This window comes from Canis aureus, chromosome 29 (genome assembly GCF_053574225.1).
Source record: "Canis aureus isolate CA01 chromosome 29, VMU_Caureus_v.1.0, whole genome shotgun sequence".
Taxonomy (NCBI): domain Eukaryota; kingdom Metazoa; phylum Chordata; class Mammalia; order Carnivora; family Canidae; genus Canis; species Canis aureus.
In genome coordinates, this window is record NC_135639.1 from 28840990 (window position 1) to 28853351 (window position 12362).

A 12362-nucleotide genomic window follows, 5' to 3' on the forward strand; every position below is an offset into this window, starting at 1 on the left:
TTTGTCATCTTGTTAGTTTCTACCACCTTACTCTCCAGAGTAAAGCATCAAAGGAACCCAGAATACAGTTCAATTGACACTGAATGAGTTTTGTGTGCCAGGATCCCATTTCTCCCAGTGTGATGCTTAGAACTGAAATATAAAAACTATCAACTGGGGGGGGGAGACTTGCCTGGCTCAGTTGGTACAGCATGTGATTCTTGGGGTTGTGAGCTCAAGCCCCAATGTTGGGTGTAGGACTTACTCAAACAACAACAACAACAACAACAACAACAACAACAACAAGACTGTCAACTGAATAATAAAGACTCCTCAAATTTAGTCCTTCATTTTATAAAGGAAGAAACCGTGGGCATGAGAGGACCTGGTTGTTCCCTGTATTGTGAGCACTAAGGAGGCAGTGAATGTCATGTGTCCTTGCTGTTAAAGTTAGTTCAAGAAAGGGACCAGATGAAAATTTCATTTTAAGTTTCTGACTTTCAGTCCAGGCCTCTCTCCATTGTATTGTTAAATTTAGTCTAATTAAGCCTGAGGGCTTGATATCTTCAATGCAAATAACCCTTTTTCCTCTTTCTTCCAACCAGCCAGTCACCTGGCATTTTTGTCCTAATGGATTCGGTAACTGTCTCACACACCTCCTCTGAGCAGGCACAGCTTTGGTGGTAGGATCTGATAAAAACATCTCATGCTCCCTCCCCAGTGATGTATATCTTACTAGTCAATTACAGAGCTCAAGTTAGAATGGTCACTGACTAAGGACAACAGCCCTCTTACATTCTAGCAAGTCATACCTGGGGAGCCTGTTCTGTTTCTTTATTTTAGAAGCAAAGTATTCCTAATCTTAAGTGTCCTGGAGTCATCCTACCTTTTGTTTCTGTCTAGTCTTATTTTGACCCCAACCCCCACTTCTCTCCCAACACCTTCCCCTTGTTGGCATTGGGAGGGGGGCTCTTTGATCTTGGCTCATGTGGAAACCAGAGGAAATCCTAGATTAGGCTCTGATGGACAAAGAATGTCTACAAGCCCCAGGGTGGGGGGAGGGAGCACTCAACTGGAATGAGAGAAGACCATGGATTTTATGTATATAAGAAAAAAATGCATTTTGTGATGCATCTATAAAAGCTGAGCTAATCAATGTAGGTATTGAGTGTGTGGTTTTGATGGAGGAAAAAAAAACACACACTGCACACAGTAATAAGGTTAAGAGTAACCAAACGTCCTAGTTTTCTCAGGACTGAAGGATCTTCCAAGACTTAGGACTTTCAGTGATAAAACTAGGGAAATCCCAGGCAAACAAGTATGAGTTGGTTACTCTATGGGTAAACAACAATAACAACAATTTACTATGCATAAGGCACTGGTCTAAGCACTTTACATTCGTTTACTTCTCAACCAACTCAATGAGACAGGTACTATATTTATTTCTGTTTTATAAATGAGGAAATCGAGGATCAGATAAGGCAAGTAACTCACCTAAGGTCACACAGCTAAGTGTGGAACTGAGATTGAAACCCAGGTCTATCTGACCCCCAATCTATGTTCTTAGCTACCATAATAATTTTTTTCCTTCAAATACTTACAAAAGTAAACATATATTAGCCTTTCAGGGATTATTATGTTGAATTAGGAGGCTCTGGACAAGCCACATCTCTTTATGACCACTCATCAAACTAGAAAAACGTTTAGAAAAAAGATTTTAAGATTTTATTTATTTAGTAGAGAGAGAGAGAGAGAGAGCATGCAAGCGCATGCACGAGTTGGGGGGAGGGGCAAAGAGAGAGGGAGAAGCAGACTCCCCACTAAGCAGGGAGCCCAACATGAGGCTCAATCCCAGGACCTTGGGATCATGACCTGAGCCAAAGGCAGATGCTTAAAGAACTGAGCCACCCAGGCACCCCAGAGAAAAATTTTTTGACACATTATGCTTTAACAATTCTTTTGTTAATTATTTTTTTAAAAATTTATTTATTTTAAAATATATAAATATAATGAGACACAGAGAGAGAGGCAGAGACATAGGCAGAGGGAGAAGCAGGCTCCCTGCAAGGAGCCTGAGGCGGGACTCAATCCCAGGACCCCCCCGGGATCACGCCATGAGACAAAGGCAGATGCTCAACCGCTGAGCCACCCAGGTGCCCCTGCTTTAACAATTCTTGTAAATGAAAGAAAATGTTCAGAAATAGACACAAACACATATAGGAACTTACTATAAAGATAGAACTTCTAATCAGTGAGAGAAAAGGTGAATTATTCAATAACAATCCTGGGACCGTTAGGCAGCTATCTGGAAAACAAATAAAACTGGATCCCTATTTCACACTTTATACTAAACTAAATTTCAAATGGAGTAAAGGTTTATGTGAAGGAATGAAATCAAAGAAATACCTGTAGGATGTATGGGAATGGAGATCTTTCTGAGTGTGATAAAGAATTTAGAAACCATAAAAAAAAAAAACAGACAAATTCAATTACATTTAAAAAATACTCTGCGTGGCAAAACAGAGTTCAAAAGTTAAAACCAACCAAGAGAAATATTTTCAATGCCTCACAAACCAAGAACAAATTTCCTCAACAGATAAAGTGTTTGTACAAATCATAAGAAAAAAATTAATGAAGATATATCAATAAAGATATAATGAAGACAGTCTACAGAACAGACTTCCAGATAGTCAGTGAAAGATACTCAGTTTCACTGATAATAAGAGAAAGAAAATCAAGGGTACAATGAAGACTGTGTGCCACCTATAGGACCAGCAAAGACCCCAAAATCTGATGAAAATCTGTATTGGTGAGAGTGTATCTTGGTACAATCTTTTTAGAGGGCAACTGGTAAGATCTATCACAATTAAAACAAACCATATCTTTGATTTGACAAGTCCACAGATTAACTCACACGTGTAAAAAGATGATCTGCAAAGGTTTTTGGTCATTGAAAGCAACTTATATATCCATCAAAGGGAACTAGTTAAATGATGTGTTGCATATACAGAGCAGAATATTGTGTGGCCATGGAAAAGAATTATGTATGATTAGGAATGATCTGCAAGATACACTGTTAAGAAAACAAAAACTGCAGAGCAATGTGTAAAGAATACTACTGTTTTATGTATATGTTTTGAATGAGGGCAGATAACATATTGTGTGTATATATATATATATATATATATATGTTTGTGAATGAATGGAGTCTCTGGAATGATATACAAGAAATGATTAAGAGAGATGTTCCTTCCCTAGAGACTTACTTTTACTTCTTAAATTTTAAAAAAGATTTTTATTTATTTATTTGAGAAAGACAGAGATAGAGCAGGAGTGGAGAGGAGGAGAGGAGCAGAGGGAGAGGGAAAGAGACAAGATGACCCCCTGCTGAGTGCAGAGCCTGAGGCAGAGTTCAATTCCAGGACCCCGAAATCATGACCTGAGCTGAAGCCAAATGCTTAACCAACAGAGTCACCCAGGGGTCCCGAGGCTTACTTTTATATCTCTTAAAATTTTTAACATTTTAATGTCTTATCTAATGTCTTTTAAATATAAGTAAGACCCAGGGCTGGCTTCATAGGGGTACAACCTGTGCACTTGCAAAGGGCCCTGCACTTGATTTAATGTTCTGATGCTCCCATCTTGAAATTAAAATTTGAATAATTTTTGAGTGAGGAGCTCTTCACTTTCATCTTAACTGTGCTGTGTAAATTATTTAGCCCATCCTGGAGAGACCTTTGGTTTACAAGTGCTACCTGAAGCAACTCAAAGACACTTTCATTTTTGTGCAGGCACTAATGCCCATCATTAAACAATAAATATCCAAATAAATCTTTGCAACTGCAGTGCAAACGACCAAAATCATCGGTATTTTCCTGATCACTAAGGAATACCCACTCTCAAATGATGAGGTTCACTCTGCTCCAATTGGAAACACATTTACAGCTCTACAAAGACTACCTAATATTTCAGCTTTTTGTGAAAGAAGGGTTTGCACAACAAAACTCTCATGTGGTTTCTGCCTGCCAAGCAGACTAACCAAAATTAAGATTCTGTTAAAACGTGTATGCATGAAATATTTTGCTTTTAAGAATTCTGGTATGAGGGCAGCCCCGGTGGCTCAGCGGTTTAGCGCCACCTTTGGTCCAGGGCGTGATCCTGGAGACCAGAGTCCCATGTCAGGCTTCCTGCATGGAGCCTGCTTCTCCCTCTGCCCGTGTCTCTGCCTCTCTCTCTCTCTCTCTCTCTGTATCTCATGAATAAATAAATAAAATCTTAAAAAAAAAAAAGAATTCTGGTATAATAACCTCCAGAGGCAAACAAACACAACAGGACTAGCTCCTTACCTGGCCAGCCTTGCAGTGTTTGCCCATCTCATGTCTAAATAATCTCTTCAGTTTATGCCATTTCAGTGAAGGATGTTAGCCACAAGTGAACGAATTACAAATATATTTTATTGTAGGACTAGAATAAGTGTCAGAAGCCCTACAGCAAAATGAAACAAGAGCAACACTCTAAGGAAATGGAGGGGATACAATGTGGTTAGGACAACAGTGATGTGCATTCCGTTTCTCAGCTGGAAAGTAGGTAAAATATTACCTACTTCACCAAACCATGCCAAGGATTAAATGAGATAATGGATGTGAACGTGCTTTGCAAATTGCTAATTATAAGGTAACATCATCCATATTATTATGTGAGAATATTGAGTGGGTATTTGTGATTTTACTGCCAGTCCCGTTTTGAATGGGAAAGGGCAGCCACATTTCATACCCACTAAAAAGCCTCTTTTCCCCCTAAGTACAAGACTAATACAAGGCCTCACAGTGTAAAATAAATACAACAACCTAGAAGTAAATAGGATGACAAGTGAAAGTTCCCCTTTTTACCTTCTGCCACAAACCCTACTCCTCTGTTAGTATGAATTCTTCTAGGAGATTTTTTTTAATGCATCTGAATAATAAAAATAAACCCACTAGAATTCTATAAGATGTATCACAACCTTCTCTCCTACCTTACAGAATGTCACTGCTTCTCATGGGATAAGAGCCTCACCACTAAATTCTTTGTAGAAGCAGAGATGCCTCTAACTCCTAACCCTACGCATTAATTAAGCTCAGTAAGTTGCAACAGTTTCCTGGCCCTTGAGAATATTCACAGCCATATAAAAAGGAGACCCTGCCATTAAGTGTTAGAATCATTTTAAAAATCACTTTGCATTTATCAACTCTCCAAATTTTTACAAAGATCCTATTAGGTAGGATTATTAGTCCCATTTTAAGGATGACAAATCTGAAGCACAGAAATGTCCAGTGGTTTCTCACACACACCCAGTAAGTGGCAGTCTCTACTTTAAAGCTAATCCTAATGCAGGGATTTTGGGAAACATGAACGTAGCCACAGGCACTGAATGCCAATGTTTCTCTAAGGCTACCAGCATCAAAATCCCCAGCGACTTAAAAAAGACAGATTCCAAGATGCCTAAGTGGCTCCACTGGTTGAATGTCTGACTTTTGATCTCAGCGTCATGAGTTCAAGTTCTGCATTGGGCTCCACACTGGGCATGGAGCCTACATTAAAAAAAAAGAAAAAGAAAAAGAAAAAGGCAGATTCCTGGGCTTCAATCCAGACCTATGGAATCAGTACTGTGAAACCCTACACTTTAATACTTTATTAAAGGGGATCCCTGGGTGGCTCAGCGGTTTAGCCTACCTTTGGGACAGGGTGTGGTCCTGGAGTCCCGGGATCGAGTTCCGCGCAAAGGGCTCCTGGCATGGAGCCTGCTTCTCCCTCTGCCTGTGTCTCTGCCTCACTCTCTCTCTGTCTCTCTCTCTGTCTCTCATGAATAAATTAAATTAAAAAAATACTTTATTAAAGACATTTTTTTCATTGTGCTAGCTGAAATATACATAACATAAAAACTTACCATTTTGACTGTTTCCAAGTGTATAGCAGTGGAATGAAGTATGCTCACAATAATGTGAATTCACACTATTGTAAATGTACTTAATTATCAGTACCATTCATCTCTAGAACCTTTTCATCATCCCAAACTAAAACCTTGTACCCATTAAACAACTCCCATTGCCCCTCCCACAGTCCCTTATAACCACCATTCTACTTTCTGTTTCTATGAATTTACCTGTTCTACATATCTCTATGATTGGAATGATACAATATTTGTCCTTTTGTGACTGGTTTATTTCACTCAGCATAATATCTGCAAGGTTCATCAATGTTGTAGTATATGTCATAATTTCATTCTCTTTAAGGTAGAATAATACTCCTCTGTATGTATAGATCACATTCTGTTTATCCGTTCATCCATCAATAGACACTTGGGTTGCTTCCACCTTTTGGCTACTGTGAATAATGCTGCTGTGAACATGGATATATAAATATCTCTTCAAGATCCTGCTTTCACTTCTGTGGGGGTGTATACCCAGAAATGGACTTGCTGGATCAAATGATAATTCTATGTTTATTTTTTTAAAGGAACCATCATAACTGTTTTCCTCAGCAACTGAACCATTTTGCATCCCTACCAGCAATGTACAGCCGTTCTAATCTCTCTACATACCCTCCACCACTTGTTATTTTCTTGTTTTTTTTTTTCATTTCAGCGTTATAATAGTCATCCTAAGAGGTGTGAAGTTGTGGAATCTGCACTTTAAACATGATCCTCCACATGATTCTCACTCAAACTAAAGTCTGAGAATTGCTAGTCTTTAGAAACTTAGCATCAGAAAGAGAAGGGGCAGTGAACTTTCTAAGTCTAAGAAGCAAAGCAGGGATTTGGCTACAAGTGATATCATCAATAGTAAATTGATTGGGAAAGCTTGACCATCTCCCAAGTGTAAAAAAAATTTTTAAAGGAATAGTCTTAAACTACCAGCTAAGGAATAAGTAGGTTGAAGAGAAACAGGGAGATAGTTTCTGACCTTCTACCCTGAACTGGGTCAAAGCAAAGAAGAAAAGTCCTTCAAACCAAAGAGTACTCCACAGCAGCCTTGAGTAGAACTTGGAAATAACATACAACATTTACCCACCCAGTCCACGAAGGGGAAAAAAGTTCCTTTCTGGCAATGTCTGGCTGGGTAAGTATAGTGAGGCCGTGCCACCACGGAGAGGGAAACTAATGTCATCCATGATAGGACAAGAGGCAAGGGAAGAGACTCATAAAAGGGTGGAACGGTGAGCCTGTGACCTTGGGTTTCCAAACTTCAACTCAAAGCTTCCTTAATTCTTAGGTGCATATATAATTTTTGGGTGGAAAAATGCACTGGTTAACAAGTAGGACCCAGGCTTTCAAGTGATGAAATTATGCCCCCTAGTGGTTGTTCTCTAGGACGTTCGCATCATTAAAGATTTGCACATGGAGGTTGCCCACAAGGAATGCAAGGCAGTGGAGATAAGAGTTTTAACTTAATTCATTATAGTTGGCTGGAATGGGGACAATTTTGAAAATATTCCCCTCAAGCCTACTTCGGCGGTAATCTGGATCCTGGCAGTACCTTCTGTGATGGAGAGTGACATTAGTTACATTTCCAGTACTTCCATATCAGACTGGGCTCCTCTGCACTACAATGAAAGGCAGGTTTGTTATTGTTGTTATTATTATCCCTATTCTCAGGTAAAGGGTAAAAGAACAGATGCTTAGAGAGATTGCATGACGTTTCCAAGGCCACTTGGAATGGGGCTCCACTTTCAAGCCACAGCTCCTCTCAACATGTAAGCACATAAGAACATATGGAAAAAAAATAGTAAGATCATTAGAAGGAAATTCCATATCTCCTTACTTGAGTTCTCTACCATGGCAAGGGAGAAGCCGAGACATACAATTTTATGTACTTTTTGTACCAACAAAGAATAAAATTATAAAGAAAAAATAAGAGGAAATAAAAATTATTCATAATCCCACCACAGAGCTATTCACTATTTGCATTTTGGTGATTATTACCTAAGACTTCTTACCTGCATGTATATAGCAGTAAAGAAACAAGAGTCTTCTGTTGTTGTTGTTCACTGAGGCATTGTCTTCATATGTATGCATTATTTCCCTATAAAAGAATCCCAGGAGGGGTGCCTGGGTGATTCAATTGGTTAAGTGTTGGTCTTTGGCTCAGATCATGATCTCTGAGTCCTGGGATCAAGTCCTGCATTGAGCCCCACATTGAGCTCTGCACTGGGCTTCCTGCTCAGGAAGGAGTCTGCTTCTCTCTCTCTTTCCCTTTGTCTCTCTCTACTGCTCATTTTTCTCTCAAATCAATTAATAAAATCTTAAATAAAAAAAAGAAAAGAAAAGGAATCCCAGGATTTTCTGTCCTGTGTGTTTTAGTGTTGCTTCCTCTTGGTCTATGATGCCAGCTGAGTCATTAGCACAATGAAACCAAACTGATGGGACAAGAGCAGATTGTTCTGTCATTTCTCTAGATCCCTGAATTGCATACAAATCTGGGGGCGATAACTCCACACTTGTTTAACCTGACTGCGGGTTCACAGCAATTGCCCTAGCTCTGTGATGATTAATGGTTTCACACTGACCATGCTTCAGCATCAGTTAGAAATGCCTTTGGAGCACAGCCTAAATAAGAGCCTGCCGTTCGCCTCTCTTCTCAGCAGCATTGATGCCTTTGAGAGGACAGCGTTGGCCAGGATGTTCATGTGTGCCATTATGGTGGCATGGAAAGATGATGGAAAGAGCATGACAGTTTTGATAACCTACTTGTCCCCTTCCCATACCACAGCATTCTTTCTAAGTGCTGTTGCCTTAAGCTTTTTTTTTAAGTAGGTTTATTCACAATGGTCAAACACTGGAAAGAAGCCAAATATCCAGATGTCCACCAAACAGTTGAATGAATAATTTGTATATATACATATATATATTACATAAGATAAAATTTAGTGTTTACTCTTTCAGCCACTTTGAGTGCACAATTCATTGGCATTAAGTACATTCACACTGTCATGCCACCATCACCCCCATTCATCTCTACATCTTTTTCATCATCCCAAACTGTAACTCTGTACCCATTAACCACTAATGTCTATTCTCTCTTCCCCCAGCCCTTGGTAACCATTATTCTATTTTCTTTCCCTATGAATATGACTTATTCTCGGTATCTCACACAAACAGTATTAGTCTTCCTTTGACCAACTGATTGCACTGACCATAATATCTTTAAGGGTCATCTATGTTGTAGCTTGTGTCAGTACTTCATTCCTTTTAGGGTGGAATTATATTCCATCATATGTATATACCATGTTTCGTGTATCCATTCACCCACTAATGGACAATTTGGGTTGTGCCTTTAACTTTTCAAGTTTCTTTTTCTTGCCACTAGTGTAATTACAAAGCCATTAAAACATCAAGGAGTGATCTGTGCCTCATTTGTAAGCCTGGCATGTGGTGGTGGAAAGCTGACAGTAAGTGAATGCTTTGAGAAAGTTACCCCAGGTTCTTGAATCTTTACTGAAGGCTGAAAGAATTCTATCTTAGAAAGTGCCTACTGGGCACCACTGGAAAAAGCATCAGAAGTAAACCGAAGAGTGTTTTGTCAATCTATTGCAGACTACAGTGCATGTTGCATGAAGTTCTGACCTTGAGACCTCAATGAAACATGCATGAGTTGAAAGAGTCCTGAGAAGGAGAGGGGGCAAGGGCGGCGGACCGCAGTTCTAGGAAGGTGCAAGTATTAGGCAGGAAGCATCAGGCTTGAGTATTAGGAGAAAGCCCTATGGAAAAGCTTTTCAAGTCAGCTAGAGTGATTTAGAACAAACACAAGTATACAATGGGTAATAAAAATGTAGTGGTAGTTACCTGAAAAGGCAGTTGGGGTTAAACTATAACCAGGTACTCGTTTGTATCTGCAGCATGAATAGATAAAGAAGTTTAAATGAGTCCAGGCCCATAATAAATCATCACCCCACCACGTATTCTTCATTGTAAAGAGTGCTTACCTCCTCATTATCTCATTTGGTTTGGTCCTAGTAACAAGTAAGTGAGTCAGGCAGGGAGGGGATCACTCTCCTGACTGAGCAGAGCAGGAAACCAAGGCCCAGAGAGGTGACAGGATTTGTGGCATTATGGAAAGAACAGAGTTGGGCTCAGAGGTGAGAGTTGTCTGGGCTCTGCTACCTGTAGCTTCTGTGGTGCTCTGGTACAGAGAATTAGGGAGCAGATCCCTAACCTTTAGTGTCTGATGCAGCACAGAATAATCTATCCTTCTACTGGGTGTTCCTAGAGGCCACCTCAGAGAAGCTCAATCGATGGCCTTCGGCCCAGCCTGGACTGCCACTTCTCTGTCTACAATACTTCCCCCGCAGCCTCAGCAGTAAAGGTTGGCCTATGGCTGTCATCTACACTACGGAACCAGCCCTCCTTTTCCTCCTCTATAAAAGTGCTGGGTTGGACTCTCAGGGTAACCTTTAAGGCTATAATTAATCTCCCCAAGTCTAATAATACCTCTCAAAAACAACTTAACATTTTAAAATCAGGAGATACCCTATAGTCAATGTCCAAAAAAAACTTCCCTGCCATACTTCCTCTACTCCAGCCCTCTAAACTATTATCAAATAAAAGATGGCATTTTGAATGAAGGAAACCATTGAGCCCCTCTAGACATGGCAGAGAGGAAAAAGAACTGCTGGTGGGCTTCTGGCTGGGTTTTCCAAATGACTGGATCCCACCACCCTGTCATTGGTGAGATAGCTTCCCGACTGCACACCTAAGTCCCAAGGCTAGGCTGAAACTGCAATGTGTGAAAAGGGCTTGACATGAAATGCCTCAGAACATATACTTAAAAAAAGAAAAAAAAAAAAAGAACATACACTTAAGAGCTGTGCAGCAGCAATCCTTAGGTACAGACACAGAGAACAGAAAACATGTCCACATAAAAGTCTGTTCCCAAACATTCACCGCAATATTATTCATAACAGCTCCAAAGTGGAAACAACCCAAATCTCCACGAACTGATGAACAGATAAACAAAATGTGGTATATCCATGAGATGGAGTCTCATTCGACCATAAAAAGTAAGGAAATTCTGAGACCTACTACAGCACAAATGAGCCTTGAAAACAACACACGAAGTGAAGGAAGTCAGTCACAGAAGAGCACATACTACAAGATTCCAGAACAGGAAGACCCACAGAGATAGAAAGTAGATTAGTGGTTGCAGGGGTTGGGAGAAGGGAGAATGGGAGTCACTGCAAATGGGTATGAGGTCTTTTTTTTTGGGTGATGAAAAATTCTAGAATTAGGTAGCAGTGGTGATTGCATAACTCTGAGAGTATGCTAAGAATTACTGAATTTTACATTTTAAAATTGTGAATTTTATGGTATATTAATTGTATCTCAAGAGAACTTTTTAAAAAACAAAAGAGTTGTGTAAAGAACTTATAGGTTATAACTCAAAGGGGTACCTAGGTGGCTCAGTAGTTGAGCATCTGCCTTTGGCTCAGGTCATGAATCCAGGGCCCTGGGATCAAGTCTCATGTAGGGCTCCCCCGGGGAAGCCTGCTTCTCCCTCTGCCTGTGTCTCTGTCTCTTTCTGTGTGTGTCTCTCACGCATAGATGAATAAATAAATCTTTACAAAAATAACAGTAAAGTGGGGGAGGGCTTTGGCAGTTTCCCTCTTTGTCTCTGGAAAGCTGATCAGGAAGCATTTCTTTGCCCAGAGGACAGAACAAATTCCTGTGAAGCCAGAGTCTCTCAGGTTCCAAAGCTGCCTGTGAGAGGACCTACAGAATCTAGAAAGATCCTACATTATATCCCAAGGCATCTGGCATCCCTAGGTCCTTCCTAAGAGAACACACTTAGTGACACATGAATCCATCCTAACATAGCTGAAGAGTTGTCATGTGACACAGGGATTGGGCTTAAGTGACTCCAGTGGACAGTCTGGACCAGTGGATGGAGCGACAAGAAGGCAGTCTGGTTGATAAGAAGAAAGACTCCCAAGGGACTGGAGCCATCTGAATATGGCATGAGTGGGCTGCATTCAAGCCAGGGCTGCAGAACCACCCCGGGGACCCTGTATATTTATGTAGTCCCCTAGCAGGGGACTGGATGTTCCACCTCTGACATCGAAAGTATCAATATGAAGGCTGAGGGAGGAAACCCAGAAAAAAGAAGCTGTGAAAAGAGAGAGTCAAGAGGGGGCTGTTGCCAGAATTTGTGACAGAGGCATCCCTGTGAGGCAGCTCCCTCTCAGTTGGAGGTGACTGTTTCCTAGCTGGTGGGCATTGAGATGAAGAAGGCATAGCTGTTAGCAGAGCCAGACTACAGACTACTGACCCTGTTTGAGGAGAAAAGTTGTTCAAAGTAAAACCCTCAAATACTATTGGAAAGTCTCATGTAGTTTACATGCTAGGTCTCTGG

The 12362-nt window shown here is 40.5% G+C and overlaps 1 long non-coding RNA gene across 1 annotated transcript in view; it reads right to left on the reverse strand.

Moving 5' to 3' along the window:
- The window catches only part of LOC144300816 (uncharacterized), a 33493-nt gene extending 23644 nt beyond the window's left edge, over positions 1 to 9849 (reverse strand). The window contains exon 1 of the long non-coding RNA XR_013367591.1: positions 9800 to 9849. This is a non-coding gene — a long non-coding RNA (uncharacterized LOC144300816). The remainder of the gene's footprint in view (positions 1 to 9799) is intronic.
- Positions 9850 to 12362: the final 2513 nt, after the last annotated feature.